This window comes from Eubalaena glacialis, chromosome 7 (genome assembly GCF_028564815.1).
Source record: "Eubalaena glacialis isolate mEubGla1 chromosome 7, mEubGla1.1.hap2.+ XY, whole genome shotgun sequence".
NCBI lineage: Eukaryota > Metazoa > Chordata > Mammalia > Artiodactyla > Balaenidae > Eubalaena > Eubalaena glacialis.
Window position 1 is genome coordinate 108,258,695 of NC_083722.1, and position 10,396 is coordinate 108,269,090.

Here is a 10,396-nt window from a genome sequence, read left to right on the forward strand (position 1 = left end):
AAGCCACTAACAGTCATCGAGTGTTATGCAAATGATGCTGACTTGCCTTCTATTTAGCGCCGGAGCCCTGAGCAAGTGTCCCCAGAGCCCAGGGAACCTCCTCGGGCAGTTTTTCAGCACACTGATCCATCAGGAGGGGAAATATAACTATCACGGAGGCAGGACCTGAGGTAGCCCTGTTTCTCCTTTTAATGTCCTTGCCTCATCCTCCTCCACCCATGTTAATGCTGTCAGAAAGTATAAACAGAATTGTAAAAATTTAAAACTCTATGATCAGTGTGTAGGGTAATGCTTAAGACAAAAGGACAGCGCACTAGTGGTGGGACATCAGGCAGAGGGACTGCCGTGAGGGGCTTCTGAAAGTTCAAGTTCACAGCAATGTGACCTCCTTTGAGCCAAGATGGAGCACGGGGAGTTGAGACAGGAGAAGTGAAGACAGAAGAAAGCAGAGAGAGGAAAGAGCACATGGCACAATCCCCACGATCTTATTTCACCCTTGCAAGTCTTATTATACACAGAAAGAAACTGAGGTTCACAGAGACAAGTGACTTGTCCAAGGTCTCCCAGCTTACAGATGGACTCGAATCCATCCCCTGCCCTAACAGAGAATCCCCGTTCCCTGGCCCTGGTTAGAGGCCCGTAGGCCTCCCTCTTTCAGGTGCCCCCCACCCCCCCCACCATCTGAGGCTGTTCCTACAAGGAAATGCAATGCTTAGCGCTTTTCTCCAAAAAGCCCAGCCCTGCTGAGTCACCGGTGGTGCCAGGGCCGCTGCACCCACAGGCTTTGCTAAACTGGATTTCCACTTCAGTTCAGCCCAGATTTCCTAAGCTCCTGCTATTACAAGGGCCTGGGTCCGAGGTGGGAGGGATAGTAGGGGACACCAGGCCATCACAGCCGCACAGAGCTTTCCCCGCTCAGCTCACTGGATCCTCACGCTAACCAGGCAGGAAGCAGGGTGGCGATCGGTGTCCTAGTTTACGGAAGGGGAAACTGAGCAATGGAGAGGAACTTGCACAGGATCGCACAGCGATTCAGGGGCAAGGCTGGCTCCAGAACCCTGTCTCCTGATTCAGGGGCTGCCTATCTTTCTTGGGTGTCCCACCTTGGAGGAGGGGGCTTACTAAGATTGAGTTGGATTTTAACATGTGGCCAAAGTGGGATGAAGGTTTAGTGGAGGGGGTGCGTGGCAGTGGGTTGGTGAAGGGGTAGGAACCCCATGAGGCTGGGGAATCATCCAGGGCCTTGAATGCTTGGCTAATGGCCAACTCTCCCCACAGGTGGACTGAAACTTCACCCCTGAGGGCCACCAATGCTGGACCAGCTCAGTTCAACACGCCCAGGGCAGGAAGTGGGATGGGAGGCACGGGGGACAGAGCCGACAGAGGGGTGGACACTTACTGATTTTGCCCGCCTGGCATCGAAGCCCCTTCTGGTGATTGCAGCGAAGGAGAAAGTCAGAGCCCTGGATAATCTCCAGCTTCCCAAGCCACCCCAAACAAGCATGCGCCCTAATTCCAAGCACATCCTTGTCAGGCAGACACTGCTCCAGGACAACCGTATGGGAACTCTGGAGGGGTGACTGCCCTCCACCCAGGCTAGACCACCAGCTTCTCCCTCCCGGGAATCGGACTTGTGACGTGAGTGACACAAAGCCCTCAGTCTGTGGGCGCTGGTCTCCCCTGAGACAGGGCCCTCTTGTTTCTGCTCCTGGGCACCATCTTCTCTGCAGTCTGGCTCCTCAGAAGTTCCCTCTGTTCTGTGAGACCTCCACATCCTCCCAAGAAAGTCCTGTTACGGTAGCCTGTGGTGGTTTCTGTTACTTGCAACCAAAGCATTTGAGATGAGACGAATGCGGGGGGAAGGGCTCTGAGAGTGTAGGCAGAGCGAAGCGGGGCTCGCTGGGCAGGCCACAGTCCACAGATCTCACTCCAGCCCCCAGGGCGGGACGGGCAGGGCCCCTGAGGCCCCCCACCCCATTCGAGGTGTTTTGTCTCAACTCCAGGCTGGGTTGGGGACCTCCCGGGTTTCCCCAGCACTGTAACCGCCCAAGCCAGTTGTCCTGAAGATCTTGCTCTACAGGCCTGCACACTTGCTGAGGACAGAGACCGTCCTGGAGCTGATTCAGCTCCTCACTGGTTTTCTATTTCTTCTGTAACAAATACCCACAAACTTAGTGGCTTAAAGCAACACCTGTATAGTATCTCACAGTTCTGCAGGTTAGAAGTCCAACACTGGTTCACCGAGCTAAAATCAAGGTGCCAGCAGGGCTGCCTTCCTTCCTGCTCTAGGGGAAATCCGTTTCCTTGCTGCTGCTTTTTCTCCTTCCCCTTTCCCTCCCCCTCCTTCTTCATTTCCTTGCATTGTCCAGCTTCTAGAGGCCACCCACATTCCTTGGCTTGTGGCCTCTTCTTCCATGTTCAAAGCCAGCAATGTCAGGTCAAGTCCTCACAATACACTGTTCTGACCTCTTCTGCCACCCTCTTCCACATTTAAGGACCCTTGTGATGACACTGGCCCCACCCAGATCACCCAGGATCATCCCGTATGTGACCGCCAGCGGACGAGCAACCTTAATTCCATGTGCAATCTTCATTCCCCTCTGCTGCGTAACCTAACAGAGTCGCAGTTTCCAGAGATCAGGACATAGGCACCTTTGGGGGCTATCACTCTGCTTATCACAGTCTCTCCACCGCAGTGCCTGCCTCAGCCCGGAGCCCTCAGATGCTGACCATCTTCCTTCCTAACTTCTCTGACTCCACCACCCTCCTGGGCCCCCAAGCTCCAAAGGCAGGAAGGATGACACGGCTCCTCCCTCCACAACCAGCCAAAGCCCAAGCCTGTCCCATCGTTCCTTCAAGAGGAGCTGGGTTCTCTACTCCCACTGCCTCCCTCCCAAGAGATCCTACAAGGGGACTGAGGGCTTGGGACTTGGTCATAACTGTGTTCCTGTCCCTGTTCCTTTGCTGCCAGGCTCCACTCAGCTTCTATAAAATGGTGTGTTAATATCTATCCTCCAGAGTGTTGCGGGGATGAAAGGATATCACGCCCACAACAAGCCTAGAATACTGGCAACTTAATAAATGAGAGTTTCCCCTTCCTTTCCCATGCTCAATGTCTCTCAAATTTGGGTAATGGTCAGATGTCCTTGGGAGCACTGTTGACAGGGCAGATGCCCAGGACTCTCTCACTCAGAGCGTCTGGTGTTCAGAGCAAGGTTAGGGTTAGGGTGTGGCTCAGGGAAATCTGTACTGTTAACAAAGGCACCACATGCTAGGCAGAGTGTGGTCCACTCAGGCCGCCAGAAACTCTCCCCTGAGTGTTACAACAGTCTCCCGACAGGCTTTTCTGCCTCTGGCCTCCCTCCTCCAAACATGTTGCTGGATTGTCCTGGGCTTCAGTTCCCACACATGGAGAAGCTGGGCTGCACCCTGCAAGGTTCTTCCAGCTCTGACGTTCTAGGATACTAACGCTCTGGTCCTGTTAAAGCATTCAGGGTTCATCCACTCAATCAGCAAAGGCGCTCAGGGTTGATGTGACCCATGGGAGGGCCCAGAAGAGCATGTTCCAACAGGAAGATACATACAGTATCTTGTGGGGCCCTTGAAATGCTCCAAGAAAAAGTGGATTTTATGTTCAAAGAAGTTTGGGCAACACTGCTTTCCATAGACCCCCCCTTTGGAGCTGCATGAAGTGCAAGTTGTACATTAAAGGCTCTGAGAAGGCCTGCAGGATAGAAAGCTCTTTCACTCTAGTTAATCCAATCCTTCCCCAAACTACACAAGAGCACAGTCCTTTTCCCCAGAATGTGGTTCAATGTCTTTTGGTACAGCTTTGGGAAATGCTATCTGCTTCAATCCCTGCTGTGCCTGGGGCCCGTCTTTTTGTCCTAGAATCCAGGCCTGGGCACTCTCGCTGCCCACTCTGGACACTGCCAGCTTCCCGGGTCCAGAGTTCCTCCACCCGTCAAGCAGGACAGTTGGGGAGGGGAATGAATCAGAAACAGACCCTGGGAAGCCAGAGGCATGGAACAGAAACCGTCTTTTCAGAGCTCCAGATCCCAAGGTATGGGTGGGAAGTCCTCTGGGCACCCTCAGGGCAGGGTCTGGGAGGAAACAGAGTTAGCTGCTGTGAGACCGAGGGCCTGGCCGGGCCCTGCCACCAAGCCCTGGGCATATCGCTTCCCTCCTCTAGGTCCTTTTTCTCATCTATGAGACAAAGAAGAGTGTCACTCACCAAGGGTTTTGGAGCTCACCTGGGGCTGTGGACAGGACAGTACATAGTAAAATGACATGCTATTAGCCAACACTCTGTACTGAGAGGTATCTTGATTAAGTCACTCCAGCAGTGGGGTCTGACAGAGCCCACTCCAAATCGTGCCTCACCACTTTACTTCCCAGCTCGGTGACTTTGGGCAAATAACTTTACCACTCTGAGCCTCAGTTTCCCTGTCTGTAAAATAGGGATTGTGTCACTATCTTGCAGCGTCGCTGTGAGGATTCAGATAAAATGGACTTAGATTCTGGGCTCCCTGGGATTAGGAATCACGCTTTTCTTGCTACTATATTCTAGCCCCTGGCTTAGAGAAAGTGCTTCATAAAAAGAAGCCATGAAGTGCTGGATTTAAGAGCTTAGAGAAATAATGTTACGCCAGCAGTGTCTTAGCATCTCCCCCTTCCCTTATAAGATCCTCCGCTTGCTCCCGTCCCTTTTCTTCTTCAGCCCGCTGCACCTCCTGCCTCAGCCTCATCTCCCACCTCACCCCACTCCCCAGGCTTGGCCCTCTCTCTCTTTCCCCGAGCTTGAATTCCACAGAGTTACAGCCAGGAGATCAAAGCTGAGGCCCAGAGAGGGAAAGGGGCTTCCCCACAGGCCACGTAGCAAAGGATATGAACTCGGATCTGAGGCTGAAGTCCAAGCACAAGGGGAACCTCACAGAGGAAAAGAATGAAGACGCCACCGTTCCCACCTCCTCAGCCGTTTGTCTCAAGTCCATCCAGGCAATTTAATGGTGGGATAACAACCCAAACTGCTCAGCCAGCTGCCCACAAGCTGGACGGACCTGTCACGAATCTGGGTGAACCCTGTGGCCACAGCACATCCAAGGATGCAGCTAGGGCCTGAGAAGTGGGGATGGCACCGAAAGAATAAGGTAAAAGGGACAAAATCAAGTCTGCGCAGAAGGAGGATGGGTGGGCCCAGCTTGGAGGCTGTTCACACAGAAAGACCTAGGATTTTAAAAACACTCTCTGAAAGATAAGTAAATGTTAGCACAAGCATCTGACTGGACTCTAGCACACAGAAGGTACATAACCAATGTCTGTTAAAGTGCAATACGAGTCAACAAGGTGACAGAGCAACAAAGCAAAGCTAACACAGCCTTCGGTCATATTAACAGAAGCACAGAGTGTACAGTGAGGAAGGTGACCTATACCTCACCAGCTCCTATCCTAGGCTCAGTCCTAGGTCCTGAACAGAACAGAGTCTGGACAAACCAAGATCATCCAGAGGTCGTGAGTGGTACGGAGACCAAATCCAAGAGAAGTGGCCGGAGGAGCAGGGTGCTCAGCCTAGGGGTGAGCACTGCATGAACAGACCTGGTCACTGTCCCCAGGTCTCTGCAGGGCTCCTCCAGGACAGGACGACCAGGTGGGGCTGTGAGCCCAGAGGGAGGGGTTGGGACCTTGGGGAGTCAGCGGGGCAGATGCCAGCTCAACACGTAAAGGAATTTTCTAAAAATGAGAGCTGCTTTGAGTGGTCATGAGCACCCTGCCATGAGAGGTGGCAAGCGAAGGTGTGGCAGAGGTGGGCTGAGATGTCCTTAGCTCAGAACCTATTAGTCTCTCAAATAATAATCTCCAAAGCACAGGAGGAAAATATTAGTTCATTATTTCTACTTAAGTTTTAGCTAAAAGTAGTTAAGAGTATATAGTTCAACCCTGATGTGCACCCTTGGCCATATGTCAGACACCCAATGCCATGTCCATTACGTGGGGTCCCCAGAGGCCAAAGGCAGCCCACAATGCAGACAGGTTTGCTATGCCCATGTCTTCTGTTCCTTTACATTCAGCCTATTGCTGTATACTGTAGTGTCCTGGTGGCAGGTTAGGTGGAGTTGAGGATCAAACAACACAGCTTTAACTGAATCAATCTCTGTAGTGTGGACAAGTGGCTTCTAAAAGTCCCTGCCAAGAAACCGTGGATGGAGATAACGCTAATCGAGAAAGTACAAGCCAGCGACAGGAAAAGTGTAGGACAAACTCACCACTGCTCCTAGTTCAAGTCCTACAACAGCTACCCTAACGTTGAAAACAATAAAGAATGGCATCTCACATACACATTATTGCTGACTGAAATCATAGTAAGAAAACTCCTTGAAAGGTGGACTTCTATCCACTACTGTTGGTGATGAAATTCACTCTGAATATATACTGGGCCTTGAGACATTAGTTAATGGTCACAGTACTTGTATATAATTTTAAAATCCATATATATATATATATATATATATATATATATATATATATATATATATATATATATAAAATGTTGTGGGTGCCTAAACATTTTTCTTGAGCAGAGAGTGACATCAAAAGGTGTGACGGGGGCTTTCCTGGTGGCGCAGTGGTTAAGAATCCACCTGCCAATGCAGGGGACACGGGTTCGAGCCCCGGTCCGGGAAGATCCCACATGCCGTGGAGCAACTAAGCCCGTGCGCCACAACTACTGAGCCTGCACTCTAGAGCCGGCGAGCCACAACTACTGAAGCCCGTGTGCCACAACTACTGAAGCCCGCGCACCTAGAGCCTGTGCTCTGCAACGAGAAGCAACAACAATGAGAAGCCTGCGCCCCGCAACAAAGAGTAGCCCCCGCTCACTGCAACTAGAGAAAGCCCGTGTGCAGCAGCGAAGACCCAATGCAGCCAAAAATTAAATAAATGAATAAATAAATAAATTTATTAAAAAAAAAAAAGTGTGACGAACACTGCTCCAGATTCTCAGACCCAGCTAGACACTAGGGGATGCTATTCCCTGTTTAGGTTTGGGGGTCTAATCAGATTTGTTTTGGATTTAGAGACGAAGAAAAACCAGGAGGGAGTGTGCTCCTCAATCAACTTTTTTGAGGCCCCCAAAATGTTTGAAGAGGAATGGGAAGAAACCACAAACTCTGAAAAGAATCTTCCCTGGCTCTGACTCTCCAAGGTGGGTGTCTGGTTAAACAGCCAGTGCCAGGCCAGGCTCCTCTTTCTCATCCTCTCATGCCAGTTTCTCTCTGTCTCTGTCTCTTCTCTCTCTCTTTTCCATCTTTTTCTCTTGGTCTCTCACATTCCCTCTCTCTCTCTCTCTCTCTCTCACACACACACACACACACACACACACACACACACACACACAATTGACAATAGCAAAAACCAGAAAGGAGGCACCCAGTGAAAGAGAAAGAGCTTTCTGGCTCTTGAATATCAGACAGACCTGGACTCTGTTCCCAGCTCTACCCACCACTGACTGTGAGATCACTGCAAGTCTCACCCATTCTGGGAGCCTCAGAATCCTCCCCTGGAATGGGCACGCCTACAACTCAACAATAATATGACATCCCAATTTTAAAATGGCCAAAGGATTTCAACAGACATTTCTCTAAAGAAGATGTACAAACGGTCAATAGCACATGGAAAGTTGCTCAGCATCATTAGTCATGACGGAAATGCAAATCAAAACCACAATGAGGGAAAAAAAAAAAACAAAAAAAAACAAAACCACAATGAGATACCACTTCATATGTGCTAGGATGGCTAAAATAAGAAATACAGACAATAACAAGTTCTGAAGAGGACGTGGAAAATTTGGAGACTTAACATATTGTCAGTGGGAATGTAAAATGGTGCAGCCGCTTTGGAAAACAGTTTGAGCTCCTTACAATGTTAAACATAGTTTCACCATAAGACCTAGCAAGTCCTCAGTATTATATCCAAGAGAACTGACAACCTGTGTCCACACAAAGACTTGTACATGAATGTTCACAGCAGCGTTATTCATAATAGCTAAAAAGTGGAAACAACCCAAATGCCCATCAACTGACGGATGGATAAACAAGATGTGATATAATCATACAGTACAATATTATTCACCCAAAACGAGTAATGAAGTGCTGACACACGCTAAAACATGCATAGACCTTGAAAACATTATGCTAAGTGAAAGAAGCCAGTCAGAAGAGATCCCCTATTGTATGACTGCATTTACATGAATTGTCCAGAATAATCAGATCCATAGAGACAGAAAGTGGATTAGCCGTTGCCAGGGAGAAGGGGATATGGTGAGTGACTGCTAAAGGGTATGGGGTTTATTTGGGGAGGATAAAAGTGTTCTAAATTGGACAGTGGTGATGGTTCACAACTTGGTGAATAAACTGAAAACCACAGGCTTGTACACTTTAAAAGGGTGAACTTTATGGCATGTGAATGATATCTCCATAAGGTTATTTTTTTTTAAAAAAAGACAACTCCCCACATACAGCTGTTATGAAAGTGAAATAAGCGGTCCCTGGTCCTGGCATGTGGCCACCGTGTGGGAGATGTCTCCCTAAGAAGGTGGCCTGGTGAGGATTTCAAGGCACAGGGGCCCTAGCCTTTTAGAGGGCTGCACAAAGTTCTGGGAGATCCAGAGACAGGAGGGGGGTTCGTTATTACAGATCCGCTTGGCTTGCACTCCGAACAGGACAAACACTCACTCCTGACTTCACTTTTCTCTCAGTTTCTAAACAAACCAGGTCAAAATGATAAGCACAACCCCATAATCTTTCTTGTCCGCCATAAAAGGAAAATGGGTTGGCTTCCGGCCCAAAGGCTGCCTCTGAGGAGAGAAGCCGGGATGCTCTGAGCACAGGTGGGTCCTCCAGACTCCGGATGACGGCCTGGGGGACCGGGGCGGCTGGGGGCTCCCTCTAGGCCGCACCCTCCACCCCGTGAGCCTCTGACTTCAGCGGGTCTCCCCCCGCCCCCAGCTCTCTGTTCAGCACTTTTTCCCCAGAGATGCCTTTGAGCCCGAGGCCAGGGCAGCTTCTGGGGGGAACAGGAGGGCGGCTGCCTTCACTCGCCGGTCAAAGCGCAGAGGCCGGGCGTCTGTGAGGAAACACCCTCCAGAGCTGTGAGTCCCACGAGGGCGGAGTGGGAGAAGCCTTCCGAAGCTAGGGGGACCCTTCACCTCACGAATGGGAAAGCTGAGGTCGTAGGGTTTTCTGAAGGCCCCGCAGGAAGTCAGCGACAGAACCGCAGTGGGTCACCTGCGGGGGCGGGGCACGGGCTGGCTGGAGGCTCACAGCACCCCTGGAGAACTTCACCCTCCCCAGATTTTCCAGAGATGGAGACACAGGCGCTCACCCAGCTGGGAAGCCACTGAACTGGGACTCAAATCCAGGCCCACAGGGAACCACAAGATGTCAGGCCTGTTGAAGAGCCTGTTTCTCCCCAGTGCTCTTAAAAATCACCCCCACCCCGCCTCTCCCGCTCCGCGTGTCCCTTACCTGTGTTCCCGAGGCCGGTGTGGGCTGGAGGCTAGCGGCGCTCGGACTCTGGAGGCGGGCGGGGCGGGGCGGGGCCGGGAGGAGGGCGGAGAGGCGGGGTCGCCCCCGTGACAGGCAGGGGCGGGACGTGACGTTGCCGTGGGCCCCACGCTCACCCGGCCACGCGACCACACTCAGCCGGGGGGCCCTCCTTCCTGCGGTGCTGTCGGCGCCAGGCCTTCCTGTCTGACTTGACTCCTACCCGGATGTGCCAGGAGGGCAGATGGGGCGGCTGCACCCCCAGACCCGCCCCGGGCCGGGGCCATGCCCTCTGACTTAAGGGGTGGTTACGTGGGGGCAGTCGTACCACCCTGACTGTGCCAGGCTCTGGGCGGGGAGGAGGTGGTGTGTCCCAGATGCTCCCCACCCCGCTGGGTGAGGCCGACTCAGGGCCCAGCCATGTGGGCCAACCGGATACTCCCCCAGAGGAGTGAGGTGGTGCCGGCAGCAGAAGAGGAGGCCCTGGGGCTCAGGGCTGGGTGGGGGACTCCTGTGGGTGGGACTGCCAGTTCCCTCTCCTGGTGAGGAAACTGGGCAAAGGCTAGAACATCCACTGCCTTGTGGATCCCAATAGGGTAGGGGGTGGGGACTGACCTCTCAAAGCTGAGGCCGGGACTCTCACTCACCTCTCAAACACTCTGGAAGCAGGACACTAAAACAAGTCCTACACTACCCTGGGGAGCACCCTGAGGGAGACAGGCCACGACAGCCCCCATGAGGGCAAGGCCCAGGGAGCTGTGGGTTCCCAGGAGGGCTTCCTGGAAGAGGAGTCATCTAAGCTCAGGAGTCATCCTTGACCCTTTGCTCTCTCATACTCTGGTTCTGACCTATCTGGA

The 10,396-nt window shown here is 52.0% G+C and overlaps 1 protein-coding gene across 2 annotated transcripts in view; it reads right to left on the bottom strand.

Moving 5' to 3' along the window:
• The window catches only part of TMEM40 (transmembrane protein 40), a 32,326-nt gene extending 22,599 nt beyond the window's left edge, over positions 1-9,727 (bottom strand). Inside the window, exon 1 of one of the 2 annotated variants that reach the window (XM_061195596.1) lies at positions 9,522-9,727. The gene's annotated coding sequence lies outside the window, so the exon portion shown is untranslated. Of the gene's footprint in view, positions 1-9,202; positions 9,230-9,521 lie in introns of those variants that run through there. The other variant, XM_061195597.1, reaches the window with a different exon arrangement.
• Positions 9,728-10,396: the final 669 nt, after the last annotated feature.